Here is an 11,811-nt window from a genome sequence, read left to right on the forward strand (position 1 = left end):
CGTTTAAAAAAAGACATTCAAACATTCGCGAATGTAACCGGCTAGCTAGATCAATGTAGAATCATCACAAAAGTCTGTCCGAGAAAAGAAAAAAAAAAGAAAGAACCACGACAAAAGTGACTAAAAAGATCTAACAGTAGATTGACAAGCCACGTGTCCAATTAACTGATACACGATTCTCATGCTTATACACTATACTATAGAAGGAGAGGCTGAGAGCAAATGCACTTCTCATTGCTTTATGCTATAAAAAAGCTTTCTCTTTTTGGCTCTATATATACAATTTACTCTCTTTTGAATCAAAACAATGGCAGGGGCAATTCGGTACTTTCAGTTGAACACTGGTGCTAAGATGCCGTCTGTCGGTTTGGGTACGTGGCAATCCGACCCTGGTGTTGTCGGAGAAGCCGTTGAGATTGCTATCAAGGTTTGCTTTTTCTATCTCTCTTACCATATGTGTGTGGGGTACATTGTTTGTATAGAATTGAACAATCAATACTCGTTTGTGTAATGGCGGGGTATATTTGCACGATTCGTTTGTGTAATGGCGGGATATATTTGCACGATTTATTTAACGACAATAGTATATATGTACCACTTTTTAAATTAGAGATATATGTGCTGTAAATGCTCATCAAGTTGAGGGATATATTTGTGCATTTTCCCTTTAATTAATTCCAAATTAAACAGTCAATACTCGACTCGATCCAACGTTATTCGAGCGTCTGTTGTAAAAATTTGTGTGTGCATGCTTTACGTCTCCAAATACTATATAGGTCTTGAAAAAAAAAATGCGAATCAGGAAATATTTTAAAAGCTGTTTTGTACTATAGGTAATATAATACTATGATATTAGTTTGTGAATTTAAGTATTATGTGATTTAGTAGTAGTAATTTTGATTAATATTTTATTTCTTACCTTTGAATTTTGGACTTCTTTTTTAAGGCTTAACACATAGTCATTCCCTTAATTAAATACCTCAACTCCTAATAAAGTGTTTCAACTCCTAATAAAGTGTTAATACATAGGTAGCCACTTATTAAACTTGTCAAGATATTTCATTTGGATACTCGAATTAACCTTAACTCCTAATAAAGTGTTCAAATTAGACATTTTCAGTTCAAATTTTGAATTTTTTTCCGCGTGTTTTCATTCGTCTATTAGGTACTTAAATTAATTACATAAAATGTGTCATCTAAAATCCGATACATTTTCTACTTGAGGTTAATGCGTATAATTAGTATTTATGTAATTAACTTAACTATCTAATGGACGAATGAAAACACATGCAAAACATTTTCCAAAATTTGAACCAAAGAATCTAATGGAAACACTTTATTAGAAGTTGAGGTATTTCTTAAGCCTTTTTTGAAATTCTTTATTTTAAAAATATATCAGAAACTTTGGTAGACATACAATCGTGTACCTTGGATCCAAGCCTAATTCATCATATAGAGCAGACTTTTGAAATACAGGGCACATAATTGATGCTTAACTGCTAATCAGTTGTTTATTTTTGTTTAGTTTGTTGTTTGATTAAGTTTAGGAAAAAAAACCAAACAACTCGCGTACGAATAAAGATGGATTTATGTGTTGTGCTATGTTCTGCTGGTGCTCGTCCATAGTTTAGTATATCTCTGTGTGTATTTTTTTTTTTTTTTAGTTTCTATCTATGTGAACAGTTTAAGAATATAAAAGTCGATAGTCGTCTTTTTGTTTTTCAATGAGACTCGATCTAACGTGATTTGAGCGTGTCTAGTTTATAGATAGAAATTTGTATATGCATGTTTTACGTCTTCGAATAGTCCATAGGTCTTAAGAAAAAATTGTGATTCAGGAGTTCTTTGAAAAGCTTTTCTTAACTATGTGTAATATAATACTATTATTTTAGGTTGTACATTTAAGTATATGTGATTTAGTAGTAGTAGTAAGGCTTAATACCCAGATGAATCCTTAAACTTGACATGTTTTGTAAGATAGGCATATAAACTTACAAGGTGACCAGATAGACACTTAAACTTACTCAAAGTGTATTTTTCAAGTTTTCCAGTTATTTTGAAAACAAAAACTATATTTTTCAAACACTCAAAATTTTCATGGCCAAACAAGCCCTAAATATATCACAAAATATTTTTTTTAAAATGCAAAAATAAGGCAAACGCATATACATGAGACTATAAATGTGCACTTAAACCAATAAATACTCGCTAATCGCAATTTTGCAGCTTTCAATTAACTCGGGTTTTTTTTTTTACACTTGAATAATTAAAAAACAATAATTTTAACCAATAAAAATCCTTAAAAAAAGAAATTTCAAATTAAGAAATTTCTAAGTTCAGTATTTCAAGTGTAAAAGAAATTTCAAATTAAGAAAACTGTAAAGCCGAGAAGAAAATCCTTAAAAAAAGAAATTTCTTAATTTGAAATTTCTTTTTTTAAGGATTTTTATTGGTTAAAGTTATTGTTTTTTAATTATTCAAGTGTAAAAAAAAAACTGAGTTAATTGAAAGCTGCAAAATTGCGATTAGCGAGTGTTTATTGGTTTAAGTGCACATTTATAGTCTCATGTATATGCGATTGCCTTATTTTTGCATTTTAAAAAAAAAAAAAATTTGTGATATATTTAGGGCTTGTTTGGCCATGAAAATTGTGAGTGTTTGAAAAATATAGTTTTTGTTTTCAAAATAACTGGAAAACTTGAAAAATACACTTTGAGTAAGTTTAAGTGTCTATCTGGTCACCTTGTAAGTTTATATGCCTATCTTACAAAACATGCCAAGTTTAAGGGTTCATCTAGGTATTAAGCCTAGTAGTAATTTAGAGTAACTTTTTCTTTTTTTACTTTTGAGTTTTGGACATTTTGAATGTTCTTTATTTTAAATATATCGGAAACTTTGGTAGATTTGCATCCCGTGCCTTGGAGCTCATGCCTAATTCATCATATAGAAAACACATTCCGCTTTTAAAATCCAGTGCAATGATCCCAATAAAAAATGTTGTGGACACCATTGGTGCTAATCACTTGTTAATTTTTGTTTAGTTTGTTGTTTCGATTACGTTTAGAAAAAAAAAAAAATCGTAAGAATAAAGATAGATTTATGTGTTCTGGTAGTATGTCACAGAACACAAAAGACTTTTGGCAATGTTTGGCTGGGCACGTACTTTAAGAAAGAAAAAAGTACTTTTGAAACTTGTGATCTACAAGTCATAAAACATTCGTGTGATTATTCATCTCATTTAAGATAAAATGAAAAGCTTAAAGTTAATTTGTTTCTAATACTGAAAGGTATCATTCTTTTTGGGATAGGCTATAAAGAAAAATATGTCAGATAAAATGTGACCGAGGAAGTACGATGTTTGAAATGGAAATAGTGCTATATTACTAAGTCTCTAGGCGCAAAAAGATTAAATAGGTAGTATTGTCTGGTAGAGAGATTGTCTCTGGTAAACAGTTGTTTTCCCTCTAGACGTGGCTTTTGTTTATATGAAGAATTTGAAGACAATGAGTAGAAGTTTTTACTTTTGGAGATGGTTAGATTCAAAAGTAGAGATTCGTTTTGTGAATGCTTTTGCCGTAAATATTTTCTTTTCTAGAGCACCTATGAAAGATCATCCCGTTCAGATGTGGAAAAAATGAGAAGGGAATATCCTTTCCGCATATGCGGAGAGATGAAATTGTGCGTGGGTCTAAAAACTTTTATTTGAGGTTATGGAAATATATATTAGTGGGTGCATTGCTCTTGTGGAAAACTATTTTTTGTTGTTGTTGTTTAGTTCTGACTCATAATGGGCAAAATAGATGTTAACGAGTTATGTTGCAACTAAAGTAACTTTGGAGTAGTACTAAGAGTTCAACCACTTTGAAGTGTCACATGCAACTTAGTGATTTTGGCATTATTACTCGACCTAATTGTTCTCTTCTTTTTGCTACAGGCGGGCTACCGGCATATTGATTGTACTCGAATTTATAAAAATGAGGAGGAGGTAATTTGGCTTAAATCATACTGAGATTTTCATAATATTGAAGTGTGCAGTTCTCTCATCTAAAAGCTTAAATTGTTACGCCCCTTTATTTGTCGGCCAGATTCATTTTAGGACAAACATGTAAAGATAATATGTTGGTGGGTTAGGGATCATGTCAAACTGTATGACAATCTCGTCTGAAAGGATTTTACCATTAGAGAGGGACGCTTATTTATTTATTTATTTTCCAAAAAAAGATGTAAAAAACAATAACTCGGTTGCTTTGCAACCAGTAGATTATTAAGTTATCACTTACAAATCTTAATTCCATGTGCAAAAGAGGCTTTTACATATGTTGTTTACTGTTCCTGAAATATTGCTGCAGCCCAGGAAGTTATCATTGTTATGTTAAGATCTGAAAAATCAGTACATATGCAAAGTAGTTATTAAGGTGGCACTGTAGGTGCTCTATTGGTGTCATCACCTGATAGACATTCCCCATAGTTGCAAGTTTTGTCTGGCATATGCAATATTTAGGTCTTGTGGAAAAATCTAGTGTCAATCTTTGGTGTTTTTGGACTTCATCTTTTGCCTAGGGAAAGGTGATCAACAATTATCATTCTTATCTATCGCCAACATTTTGTGGTCTGATTTATTCTATTTGTTCAAACCTAGTTTCATTTCATTACATGGCCTGCTTTCTACATTAATCTGTCACTAAATATATTTCCTTGTCTAATTTTGTTTTTCCTTCAAAGATTGGAGAAGTTTTGAAGAGGCTGTTTCAAGATGGTGTTGTCAAGAAGGAAGAGCTATTCGTTACATCCAAACTCTGGTAATTAAGCTTACGTATCCAAACATTCCTATAACAATTCACCTCCTTGTTCGCCCTAAAATTTGAATCTGCCGAGTCAATTTCTTTCTGTTATGAAGTTGACTTGTTCAACTTTGTGCAGTTATTCTCATCAATCTTTAACCATCGGTCTTTTGTTTAGCATTGTTGAGTTCCCTCTTTTATCATTTTTGTTTCCTGATAGCTTGGTAATTCAATAACGACTTTAAAGCTGGCTTTTAGTAAGAACGGTGCTGGTGGAGCCTCTGTTTTTTTTCCCCCATCATTGAGGTCTACATAGTGTTTCAGGATGCTCATACAGTTGTAGGAACACTGATCATGCACCTGAAGATGTACCAGTTGCACTAAACAAAACTCTAGAAGACTTGCAGCTGGACTACGTTGACCTGTACCTCGTAAGTACTGCTAAACGGGAAGCTTTCTTTCTGCTAGTGTTTCTAACAATGCCAACTAGTTCAAAGCCATATCTCTAAACAACTCAATTAATGTAATATGCTTCTTAGAAGTGTTTGCTACAGTATGCGACCGCTCTTCGTTTAAGTAGATGCCCCAGAACTAAATGTAAGTGCTGTCAAGATGCTCCTAAAAACTATAAATACTGCCGTTGAACTTCTACATGCCTTGGGAAAAGTTTTAAACATCATAAGAGGGTTCACTAATTTGCCAATATTAAAGTGATGTAATTGTTTCTTCATTTTTGGTATTAAATGGTGTTCTAATGAATAAACTGAGACTTATTTTCCCTTTTCCTTGTCTTTCTGGTATGTGGTTTCTGTAGATTCATTTTTCCTGTCAGTATGAAGCCTGGTTCGGTTGACTTTAAACCTGAAAACCTTATGCCAACCAACATACCCAGCACATGCAAGCAATGGAAAAACTTTTTGATTCTGGGAAGGCCAAAGCTATTGGTGTTAGCAATTTCTCCACTAAGAAACTGGGAGATCTTTTGCAAGCAGCTCGTGTTCCTCCTGCTGTCGACCAGGTGGAGTGCCATCCTTCATGGCAACAAGCCAAGTTGCGGGAGTTCTGTAAATCCAAGGGAGTGCACCTCTCTGTGAGTTCATTTCTAAAGCACTTTTACTTCTTGTATACGTGTTGTCAATGTTTAATTTGATTACTATGAACAATTGTTCACAGAGCATGAACTAATTTGTTCCATGATTGTGGTTGTTGGTATCTTTTGACTAACTGTCCGTCATTTCATGAGTAGATTGATAATGGGTTTCTCTTTTTTTGGATTTTACTCCTTTTTGACACCTTTTTATTTCAGGCCTATTCTCCGCTTGGTTCTCCAGGTACAACATGGCTTAAAAGTGATGTGCTAAAGCAGCCAGCTGTAATCTCAGTTGCTGAGAAATTGGGCAAGACTCCTGCACAGGTTTGTCTTCGCTGGGGCATTCAGATGAGTCAGAGTGTACTTCCTAAGAGCACACATGAAGCAAGGATCAAAGAGAATCTTGATGTACTGGACTGGTCTATACCTGATGACTTGTTTGCCAAGTTCTCTGAAATTCCACAGGTAAATCCTTTTAATTGTTATGGCAATTTCTTTTGATATTACTGAGATTGAAATTGTACCTTTGTTATCTCTTATCATATTAATTTCAGTGAGAAAAAATAAAAATGAAGAAAGAAACACAAATGAGACTTGCATTGTGCTGATGACTGTTAAGACTTGTAGTTATGAGTTCTTTGATACCCCTTACTAGTGACATTCATATAATTTACAAATAGATGCTTTGAAACCCCTTACTAGTGACAGATTGATAGCGACAAATGAACGTCTAATATGCAAGGCCCTTAGACAACCACCGCGTCCTCTCGGAACCAAAGGAAAATGAAAGACCTTTCTACCTATGAACTGCCTCACTAGACTCTTTAAACTACCTTGGTGGTTAAGATAAGTGGCTACATAAGGCCATTACCTTTTATCTTCATTAAGAACTTTATTGGATTTAGTTCACGGGATTATTGACATCATTGTTGACATTATGCAGGCAAGGCTGCTGAGAGGCACTTCATTTGTTCACGAGACGCATGGTCCGTACGGGACACTTGAAGAGCTATGGGATGGTGAGCTCTAAGGTTACAGTTCGAGTTAACTGTGGAAAAGATAGGCAAATCTTAATCCATTTATCTCATAGATTTAGGCTTCTTGGGCACTTACTTTTCCTTTGAACTTTGGGAGATCGGTTAGAGTGTCAACCCATTTGCCCCTCATATTTGAAATCTTTAAATTTTGTCATTCGGCTAAACCCCATGGGTTCCAGGTTCGAAACCCCACACAGTCAAAATTTTAAAAAAATTCGCAAGGCAGAGTTTAAATTTCGCTATGCTCCCACCGGCATACACTTGTGAAGGAATTATCAAAGTGATGCCCGATCCGGCATACTTATGCCTTATGGGCAAACTTGGCATAAGTATGCCGGGTCCGGCATAACTTTGGTAATTCCTTCACAAGTTTATGCCAGGTCTGGCATAAAAGCTTGCCCATTAAAAGTATGCCCCCACCAATATAAACTTGTTAAGGAATTATCAAACTTATGCCGGACCCGGCATACTCATGCCTTATGGGCAGACTTGGCATAAGTATGCCGGATCCGGCATAACTTTGGTAATTCCTTCACAAGTTTATGCCAGGTCCGGCATAAAAGTTTGCACATTAAACGTATGCCCCCACCGGCATAAACTTATTAAGGAATTATCAAAGTTATGTCGGACCCGACATACTTATGCCAAGTCTGCCCATAAGGCATGAGTATGCCGGGTCTGACATAAATTTGGTAATTCCTTAACAAGTATATGCCGGGTTCGGCATACACGCGACCCAAACCTTGCCTTGCAATTTTTTTTTTTAATTTATGCTTGAGCGAGGGTTCGAACTCAGAACCTCATGATTTCTGCGTGAACGCTCAGAGTTGCAAGGCGAAGGGCAAAAATTAAAGACCAGCAATATGAGGGGCATAATTTAAAGACCACAAATATGAGGGGTAAAATTTAAAGACCACCCCAAAAGAAGGGCAATCCGCGCAAAAAAATGCAGAGAAATTACCTGATATTAAAACTAAGGGTGATCCAATATTGATCGTCCAAAGTAGGATTGCCGGATAGATCGTCCTTATTTAAGATATTAAAAAGGGAAAAAATGTCACATATTGTTTAATGAATTCAAAAAACTGTCACATAAAATGAGAGATATTATTTAGAGCCTGTTTGGATGGGCTTATGCCTATAAGCTGTTTACAGCTTATAAGCTAAAAAAAATAAGTTAGGGTAGTCTAACTTATTTTTTTTTGGCTTATAAGTTGTTTTCAGCTTATAAGCTGCTTTAGATAAGCTAAGTCAAATGGGCCCAATTATTTTTTTGAGCTTATTTTAAGCACAAAATGACTTTAAGTTGGCCAGACAAACACTCAAAAAAACTGAAAACAGCTTATAAGCAACTTATAAGTCAATCCAAACGAGCTCTTAGTCGCTTTTTTATTCTTAAAGAACTTTGTTGTGTTACTGACAATTAAGATATTGCATATATAATTGCACTGGCCTTCTATTAGAGATTCTACGTCCGTATTAGAATAAAATATTCTCTCGAAATTAACTTCACTTAGTTCTTATTTTCAGCACTTAACCTACTTTAAGCATAGGAAAAATCCTTGGTAGGAAAAGCTTTCCCTGGATGGGCACTACATGTTAGATTAGTCGTGTTTCAAGTTGGGTAATTCGCAGGAATGCCCTTATTTTGGGGTGGTCTTTAATTGTTCCTTTCGTTAGAACTCCTTGGTTTCGGGTTCGAACTTTCGCTCAATAAAAAATTAAAAAAATCTGTAAGGTAGAATTTGGATTCGCAAAGCAGAGATTTGCATGCAAAACGAGATTTACCTGCAAAACTCTGCCTCAGGCACAATTTTGCTACCTTCAGGCAGAGTTTGAAACTCTACCTTGCAGTCAAACTCTACCTGATCAGGCAGAGTTTGAGTCAAACTCTGCCTGATTAGGTAGAGTTTTGAGGCAAACTAGTTTTGTCTTATACCCAGTGGCAGAATTAGGATTTTTATTAAGGGGTGTCAAAATATAAAAAAGTAAATATACGACAAAATTAAGGGGGTACAACACATTGTATATACACATAAAAAAATTATTTTATCGTATTTACACAGTGTAATTTTTTGGCTAAGGGGTGTCGGTTGACACCCTTGGGTGCATGTGGCTTCGCCACTGCTTATACCTTAAGGCAAAAATTCTGCCTTAAGGCCTAACTTCGGCGTGAACTGACCTAACTTTGCTATAAAATTCTGTCTTGTGAAATTATCTTTTTTTTTTTTTAACTAGGTCAGGATTCGAACTTCAAACCTCATAATATTAGGCGAAAGGAACAAAAATTAAAGACTAGTGCATTTAAAGGGCATTCCGCACAAAAAAAAAAAGTTCCAACTCAACACTTAGTAGTGGACACCGAATAAGAAAAAAAAAAAAAAACTTTATTTCGCACTACAAGCTAATAGTATGCCGACGAGAATTGGCATAACTGCCTAACGGGAAGATTTGTACTCATTTTGATGGCCGTCATGGGAAACAATCCTGCGTGGACTTTGCTTTTATGCTATTTGTGTTCAATTTTAACTCTTTTGTTTGGTCTTGTTTTGTTGGTTTGTCCACATTCTGGAATCTTAGGCAGGTTTGGGTCTGGTTTCGCCACGTAGGTGTGAGTCCTAGAGGCCCCGCTGACGGGAAAATTCTCATTTGATTAATAAAAAAATAATCTTTTTAAATTTCTTATATATAAAAAATGAATCTCTTTGGAAAGAATTGGTAACACTAAATGTTTATTTTTTGTAAAAGATTCAAAAGTCATTTCTCTCCCGAACATTTATTTATCCCTATTAATAGAAGGGTTATAATAATCAGCCACAACTTTTCATCCTTCTTCTCCGTCGTTTTCTTCTCATTGTTCCTCCCCCTGCTCCCTTTTTTTTTTTTTTGGTAATAATGTAGTGTGAGTATATAGATAAAATTGAGTTAAGAACGAGATATGTTGTATATATGTTATATAAAAAAAAATTAAAGATCCATTACACTATTTATGGTTCTTCGTATAGCAAAAGCGAAAAACTGATACGGACGTCGGTTGAAATTATTGACCGGTGGTGGGTCAATAGTAGCCATAAGGGGTTGGTCGTGATGGAACTAAGGCGAAAAAAAAAGGGTTGATAACTATGTTTTTGCCGAGAGTGATAGTGCGGCTAGAAGCCAAAGTGGTTTCGTTAAGGCCGCCAAAGAGATTGTGGCCATGCATGATTAAAAATTGAAAATGGAGCTTTTCAAATGGCAAATTGTGACAGCCACAAAGCTTAATAGGACGCCTTTAGAGGTATTGCCTTTGTTGGCCATGAGAAGTTCTAGCGTTCGAGGATAAAAAAAAGAATTTGGATCGTACTCGATAAAGCCGTAGGCTCAGATATATCATATAAATGCTTGAAGAAGTGATCGAAAAACTGAATGCTCATTGATCATTGAATTTCAAGAAGAATTTAAACTCAAGTCATTCTAAGAGTACTCCATGTATTAGGAGACTTGCTCTAATCAAAACATTATCGAACTAACTGAGAGATGACTTTGAAGTAAACAATACTCTATATGCATATCAAAACTAAAGATATGTTTATCTAGACTAAAGATACATACAAATCCTATGAGATAAAATCCAATAACGAAATATGATTGTTCCAATGATCTCAAGATTTCGTTACAGAAACCATTTAATTAAAACTATTGGAAATTTCAAAACACAATAAAATATCTAGAACAAAGAAACATTCATATCAAATTGTATGGTGCTAAAGTGTAATCACAGTTTTATTTATTTCATCATTATTGGACGGCTAAAAGTATAAAATAGTTAGGTCATTTCCATGTAGATTTAGCTTGTCAATGTCGAACACAATTTCATGACTTTCGCTCTCACATAACAGTTTTCAGCTCAAAATGTTATTATTCAAACGGTTGTATGAATCCAAATCCAGTAACTACTTGATGGTTACTCAGTTGATTTTTTAATTTGTTGTTAATTATTTTCTTAGTTTCAATTTATGTGACATATTTTTTAATTTCAATTTATGTGACATATTTTTTCTTTTGAGTTTGTTCCCAAAAAGAATAACACACGTTCAATATTGAAAATAATTAATTTTGCATTCCCCACTTTACTTTTAATAAAAGAATTATATAACACAAATGTTATGACATGCTTAGTACACAAATACTATACTTTTTTTTTTATAGTTATACAAATATTATGATACATTTTAAAACATAAATTAATTTTATACTCCCTCCGTCCCAATTTATGTGCTTCGCTTTCGAGAGTCAATTTGACTAAATTTTGAAGTTAAATCTGATTAGATTAACTCAACATTTAATACTAAAATTTATATATTTGAAAACTATATGAAAAGTACTATAAGTTGCAACTTTTCTCATATCATTTTGATAAAAAATACATTTTAAAATATTGATCAACATTTATACAGTTGGAATTTCAAAAAGCGAAAAATGCCATGTAAATTGAAAAAGAGGGAGTATTATTTTTTTTTATTTAAACTTTGTGATTCAATGTGTAAAGGAAACAAAATCTAGAACGGAAAAGGTCCAAATATACCTTTGTACTATTGAAAAAGGGTCAAATATAGCCTTCGTTATTTTTTGGGTTCAAATATACCCTTAACGTTATACTATTAACTCAAATATACTCCTCTACCGTTAAGTTTGTTCAAGGTGGAGCCCAATACCACATGTCACTCATATTTCAATGATGTGGACACCATGTGGCATGCCACCTCACTAATCAAATCCAATTTTACCCCACCTCCCCCTCCTTTCATATCACCTTTCACCATTAGCAGCTTCCCCTCCACAATTACCACGCTCTTTTAAAATTAATTTTAGAGGAGTTATATTGAGATACCTGAAAATAATAGACTTAGAGGGTCGAAGCCAT

General features: G+C 34.1%; 1 pseudogene; it reads left to right on the forward strand.

Annotated features, from left to right (window-relative positions):
* The first annotated feature begins 304 nt into the window (after positions 1-304).
* LOC132630479 (aldo-keto reductase family 4 member C10-like) lies at positions 305-8,365 on the forward strand (annotated as a pseudogene).
* Positions 8,366-11,811: the final 3,446 nt, after the last annotated feature.

Source organism: Lycium barbarum, chromosome 3, assembly GCF_019175385.1.
Source record: "Lycium barbarum isolate Lr01 chromosome 3, ASM1917538v2, whole genome shotgun sequence".
NCBI classification, from domain to species: domain Eukaryota; kingdom Viridiplantae; phylum Streptophyta; class Magnoliopsida; order Solanales; family Solanaceae; genus Lycium; species Lycium barbarum.